Raw genomic sequence first — 6,960 nt, forward strand, 5'->3', positions numbered from 1 at the left:
GCGAAATAAAATCGAAAAAATAAGAGCTGCTGCAATGGCCGGGAATCGAACCCGGGCCTCCCGCGTGGCAGGCGAGAATTCTACCACTGAACCACCAATGCTTCGCACGCTTTCAACTCTGCCTGAACTTCTGTTAAAAGTGAACCACAAACCACGAGGTGAGTTTGTCATGTAGTATATCTGAGGTTGACAGGAATAGAACCGCCATAAAGAAGCAGTTTAAACAGGTAAACATGGCGAGAACAATCACAGACATCACCTACAACAGACAGCAATGAACTGAACGGTTAAAGTACAAACAAAGACTGTTTTCGGCAGAAAGAAGGAGGTCTTCTTACACTGACTATTCAAAATCTCAGCTGTGACATAAACCTAAAACACAAGTAGGTTTAAAGCGAGCGCTGGTAGACACCACTTCTGCTAAGGTTCCAATTCCTTCCTTTTCGTGAATAATGTCTACCGCTGCTATCCACACAAATTGTTTACATAACAGATTCTCTCCCCAAGCTGGTAAAACAAGGATCTAAAAAACTGGCATAACTGCTCAAATAATATCGAAATGTGTATTCCCTAATAATTCACAAGCACCTCTAACGGTTTCAGAGCGCACTCTATCAACCCTTACCCTCCAGATACTTTTAAGGTGTGATTTAAAAATCTCGCCCAACTGCCGTGACATTGCCACCCGCAATGCCGTGACTCGGATTCGAACCGAGGTTGCTGCGGCCACAACGCAGAGTACTAACCACTATACGATCACGGCGAGCTACTTGGGCTCTGGGGCATTTACTCGCTCGTAGCTCTGATAACCTGTAACAAGTCCTACTGATGTTCTCACTGTTTCCTTCTGTCATAGGCTGGAACTACCCATGCCCGCCCCTGGCATGCATTACTCATTCATGCATCCAGGGGTATGATACACAGAACCAGGAAACCATCCCATTCCTTCCCATCCACCCAACCCTCCTGCCTACTCCTCATCAAGCATTTCATGGACGGGACAGACCGACAGTCACGGGAGAAGCGCGAGCCTTTTACTAAATCACTCGAGTAGAAAGAGGAAAGGAAACAAATGGGTGATTAGAAAGTGAACCTCTAAGAAAGGGATCAGGCTCAGTCCTGGTGCGTGTTGATTCACACATGTTTTTGCTGGATGAAGTTCAAGCGCTTGTCATTTGGTGTTACATTCCACACTTCATCAGTCTGCTCATGCCGAAGCTAGAGGACTCCATAAAATCCATAAAATAACGCCAAAACCAAGAAAGATATATCCATTTGCTTAGGATAAAGCCCAATGTCACCCAAAATATAAGTGCAAATAATGTCTGTGCAGGCACAGGCAGCACTGAAGATTTACATGCCGTTCCGTGACCCAGAAGGTGAATTTCAAATCACAAATTCTTCATTTTCAAAATATTACTTTATTTCTTAAAGCTTCACGGCGTTCGTTCGTGAAAGATCTTTCCTCAACTGCATAACAATTCTAAACACTTACAAATAAGGTAGCACTACTTTCTTATTTAAAAATTATTGATTTCTAATTGTGAATTAGGTCTCATTGGGGAAATAAAAAGGATATCTACAGTAACGTGTCATTCAGTGTCGCATTGCTTTAATAGGTGGAAGCCACAGACTTAGAGCCCACCACAAACCAGGCAGGTGGGCGGCAGTGGCGAGGCCTATTTACGTGGCCTTGTTTCTGTTGTTTATACACCTGGTTGTTTTGGCTCCCACTGGAACCCATCTCATAAATATACACACAGCAACCTCCTCAAAACAGCATACTTTGCTGTCAGTGTCGTGGCACACTGTTTAGAGATTTATTCTAAATAAATTAACATCATTTGACTCATTCTTCGTGTTTTGTTGGCCACCCTCTTCCCTAAGCACCCTCTCAGCATCCCACCCTTCTTCTCTTACGTGCCTTGTGACTGTTTTCCTCCATTTCTCACAACTCTACTTCTAGTTTTGACGCCCCCGTGGTTTGGCATCACTAATATTATGTTACTGCAGCATAAATTAGGTAGCTAAAAAATGGCCCATGGTTGAGAATTGGGGAAGTTCAGAACTTGTTAAGACATGCTGTATACGTGTTTTGCAAGGTATGGAGACCTATATGGATCTGAGCTTGCTACAGACAATGTTCGGTTTAATATCAGGGAAATTAACAATACAAACTAGTGTACCATACCATGAAACAGGCCCACAAACAGCCAAAATCTGGCCCACACACTGACTTGTCAGACCAGCCTGTGGGTAGTGCCTGATTGCCCTATAGGCCAGTCCAACCCTGGATATGGTGACTAACTAATCATAGTGTCTCTATCTGGATAGTGGTCAAGGTGAATGTCCATTTCCTGTTCCACCAAATAAAGAATCATGCATACCACCCTGGATGGCATATTCATAGAAAGCTCATTTGCAAGGTGATCTGAAAGGGCTGCCTAGTCAGCAGGACTCATGAGCACCAGCTAGCAGGTCACTCTGAGGAAACCACCTCTGAACAACTGGGCTATTTGCCTTTTCCACTGAGTAGAGTTCTCACTAGAAAAAGGTCAGTTGTAGCCTAATGCTAAAATACATGAAATATAGTATTATACATATATGTTTTCTTTCAATACAAGTCTATAGTGCCTAATCAAGTGACAGAAACATATAACGTTCAGCAAAAGCTTATAAAATGAGCAGATGGCCCGAGCTTCTCCTGGGAGAAATGTGAGACGTCCTTGTGGATCATATATCATTCATGGATACAATGCTGTGTTCATTGTTCAAAAATTTTATGACAAGACCGGAGGCTCTATTATGCGTTCTTTTCTTACTTTAATTCAAACAGGAGCAGTCAAGAAACTACAACTCCCAGAAGGGTTAGCTAATATCTAACCAATGGGAGCAAAACAATAACCAGAACTGGACCAATAGGAAGGGGCCATAAACCATAGAGAGCACCCTTGACTGCAAGCAGTCCTCTTTTCTTGCTGCTCGCAGTCAAGATAAGTACTCTCCTTTTCGTCTCCTAAGTATTTATTGATTTTTTCAGGTGTTATATTTCATGCATTTAGAGTCTTACTGTATTTTACTGTTCCTGCGTTCGGGGTATAATTTCCCTATTGCTTTTACTGCTTCGCGGCGGTTTTTTATCCCGTTTCTTCCCCTCGCTTCCACCCCCCCCTTCCACTTCGGTCCTACATGCGCACGCTCCGCTGAGCGTTCGATTGCGCAGTTCGTTTTTCCTCTGTCAGCGCGCGTCTCATTTTAACGCGCGTCTGACAAGGAATCCCTTACCGGTCTGGCGCGGCTTTGCCTCCCGGCTCCTCTTCCTCTTGTCTGCCGCAGCCTTTCTCCTAGAAGCGGCTCCACGTGTTGTCGGCTCCAGAGGACAGCGTTCATATCGCTGCCGCTCCTTGGTGCCGCTTCGCGTTTCAATTGAATTTTTTCCCCTTCAGGTCTCCGCCTTGGGGAGGAGTCAAATTTCAGTTCTCGGAGCGTGTTGCTCCTATTAACCCTTCCTCAACCTTGCTTTGGTGTTTTTCCTACAATACATTTCTGGGACCAGTTTTTTCTGGTATTTCTGCCCACAATAATTTTATTTTACCATGGAATCGGGGAGTTCTCTCTCAAGGTCTGCCTCTGAGGAGGATGAGGAATCCTTTAAACAGGATCTGAATAAATTTATCCAGTCCTCTGTAAAACACGCTATGAAAGCGTCTATGGACAAAATGTAAAAAAATATCGAAAATTCTGTCATGTCCATGGTGTCCAAATCTATGGCCCATTCTGCGGGGGAAAGCAGAAAACGAAAATTATCCTCTTCCAAATCACGTAAAGGCGCACAGACAGGAAGTGAGCTTGCCTCACACCAGACTGAGGACTTGATTCCTCCCAGGCCTCCTTCAAAGGAGAGGATTTCCGCCAAAAATACGGCATCTCAATCAAAATGTAAATCTAAACTAAAACATATTACTGCGCCTAAAAAGATTGTGATTTCAAAAATTTTGGACACAGACGATGAGGACATGGATGAGTTATCTCAGTCCGACAATCCGGATGATACGTTTTCCCCATCCTCTCCTTCCCCCAAACGTATCAAAATTGCGACAGGTGGTCCCTCTACCAGCGTAGTCGACTCAGAGGGTGTTCCCATGTTTGATCCGTCCCTCATACACCATCCTAATTCAACAGAATGGCTTCCGTTAGACCATGTAGGTGATTACATCACTTCCCGCTTACGCCTTCCTTAAGATAAGCAAACCAGATCCAAATTAAAATCAGAATGCCCCAGACCATCATTGGACTCCAATATTACAGCAACCCCACCTATTGATGACTCTCTCATCACTTTCTTTACCAAATTCGGTAAGGATCCCCGTAAGGGAGTGGACAAGGCCTGGACCACTTGTCAGGACAAGCTCCTGGATGTGGTAGGCCCTCTGGCAAGGATCTTTGACATAGCTGAATCAGCCAGGTTAGAAGAATCGTCTATTGATCCCTTAGATCTTTCCCTTTGGACTCAGCAAGCTTTTTGTCTTTTGGGCAATGCAAACTTGGCTATTATTCACGAAAGGCGTAAGGGCCTTCTACTCAAAATGGACCCCAAGTTAGCCAACTTGGCCACTCGAGACCCCGGCATTCAGGCCGACGGGAAACTCTTTGGTGATAACTTCATAAAAGACGTTAGCCATTTCGTTTCGACTTTTTCATCCTTGGACAAAGCCCAACAAAATCTCAAAAAAGTTTTTAACCAACGTGTTTTTTCCCGGGCCGGTAGAGGTAGGAGCCGCTTTACCAGCCGCACATACAGGAATCAAGGCTCAAGAGGATATGCCAATTCCTTCAACTCCTACTCTCACGAGTTCAAACCCCACTTTTACCCACAAAGAGCTAGGGGTTTCCTCAACCGTGGCCAGCGCTTCTCCAGACCGCCCATTAATCAAGGTAAGCCAACCTTCTGGCCCTCCCGTAGGAGGTCGCCTACGCTTCTTCCTTCAAAAGTGGAAGTCAATCTCTGCAGATCCTTGGGTACTCTCGACTGTTCAGGGATATCAGATCGAACTCCTTTCTCCCCCTCTCCAATTCTGTCTTCCTCCTCTACCAAAGTTTTCTCTGGAAATGTCCTCTCTAATCTCTTTAGAGATACAATCTCTCTTAAAAAAAGACGCCATCCATCCTTGCACGCCAGACCCATCCGGTTTCACCAGTTCTATATTCCTCGTCCACAAAAAGAACAAAAAGCTAAGACCGGTAATCAACCTCAAATCTTTCAATCAGTTTGTCATCTATCGACACTTCAAGATGGAAACCATTATTCATCTCAGGGATATCTTGCTCCAGTTTGATTGGTTAGTCAGACTAGACTTACAGGACGCATACCTGACTGTTCCTATTCATCCTTCTCACAGAAAGTTTTTGCAATTTCTTTGGAATTCAAAAACTTATCATTTTTCCTCTCTTCCTTTCAGCCTATCTTCCGCACCCTGGTGCTTCACAAAACTATTGAGACCGGTTGTAACCTTCCTCCGCTCCCTAGGTATCAGACTGATTATCTATCTCGACGACATTTTGATCATGCACCAGAGCAAATCATCCTTACTATCTCACCTGCAGATAACATCCACTCTCCTCTCAGATCTCGGTTTCATGATAAACCACGAAAAGTTAGTTCTTCTACCCTGTCATCAAATAGAGTTTCTAGGCTTCCAAATAGATTCCGTTTCGGCCGCTCTGCTCCTTCCCCGTTCCAAAGTTTCTGCAATAAAAAAAGAACTAATCTTAACTCTTCAAAAAGATTCTATTTCTCTCAGGGCCCTCGCAAGGGTCGTCGGCCTTCTCTCGTCCTCTATCCAGGCCATCTTTCCAGGACCCCTTCACTACTGCGCCCTCCAGCGCCTCAAAATCCTTCATCTTCGTCTCCTTGGATCAAGAATCCCAGATGGAAATCCAATGGTGGATATCCCATTTAGAGGCTTGGAACGGCAGATCCATCTTCCCCTCTGTGCCCGATCTTGTGTTAGAATCAGATGCAAGTCTCACGGGTTGGGGCGCCCGCTGTGGTTCGATATCGACTGGCGGTATATGGTCCACAGAGGAGTCCAGATTGCACATAAATTGTTTAGAGCTTCTTGCAGGCTCCTTTGCGATCAAAAGTTTCACAAAAAACAGTGCACGATGCTCCATTCTGCTCCGTATGGACAATATATCAGCAGTGCGTTACATCAACCGTTTAGGGGGCACCAGGTCCAGACCGCTGGCTCTACTAGCCAAGAGTCTCTGGGATTTTTGCCTGTCCCACAAAATTTCCCTCGTAGCAGAATATCTACCGGGATCATTGAACTCCAATGCAGACTGGCATTCTCGCCACCTCACAGACTCCAGCGACTGGAAATTACACCAGTCTGTCTTTCATCAGATAGAAAGGAAATGGGGTCCTTTCCAAATAGACCTCTTTGCGTCCAGACTCAACACTCAGCTTCCCCATTTTTTCAGCTGGCGCCCGGATCCACTGGCTTTGGCTACTGACGCTTTCCTACAAGATTGGTCCGGTTCCCTCAACTATGCCTTCCCTCCTTTTATCCTGATCAACAGGGTTCTGAACCAGGTCAGACGCCAGAAGGCATCCCTAGTCCTGCTAACCCCCTTTTGGCAATCTCAGGTTTGGTTCCCTCCCCTACTCGAGCTGACAGTGGATTTTCCTATTCTACTCCCAACATTTCCATCCCTCATTCTAGATCCTTTCGATCGCCCTCACAATCTGATTCTCGACCAATCTTTAACACTCTCAGCCTGGCTCATTTCCGGTCTACCCAACAGACCCATACTATTTCGGCAGAAGCTTCAGAGTTCATCAATAACGCATGGGCACCTGGCACGAGACGAGCCTATAAATCAGCTTGGGCTCTTTGGTCAAGCTGGTGTCTGGGAAAGTGTTCCAATCCCTTTTCAGCGGATCTAAGCCTTATTATT

At 45.2% G+C, this 6,960-nt stretch overlaps 1 non-coding gene across 1 annotated transcript; it reads right to left on the reverse strand.

The window, feature by feature from the left end:
* Positions 1-691: 691 nt before the first annotated feature.
* On the reverse strand, positions 692-763 carry TRNAH-GUG (transfer RNA histidin (anticodon GUG)). The gene has a single exon. It is a non-coding gene; the product is annotated as a tRNA-His (tRNA).
* Positions 764-6,960: the final 6,197 nt, after the last annotated feature.

Source organism: Pleurodeles waltl, chromosome 12 (genome assembly GCF_031143425.1).
Source record: "Pleurodeles waltl isolate 20211129_DDA chromosome 12, aPleWal1.hap1.20221129, whole genome shotgun sequence".
Classification (NCBI taxonomy): Eukaryota; Metazoa; Chordata; class Amphibia; order Caudata; family Salamandridae; genus Pleurodeles; species Pleurodeles waltl.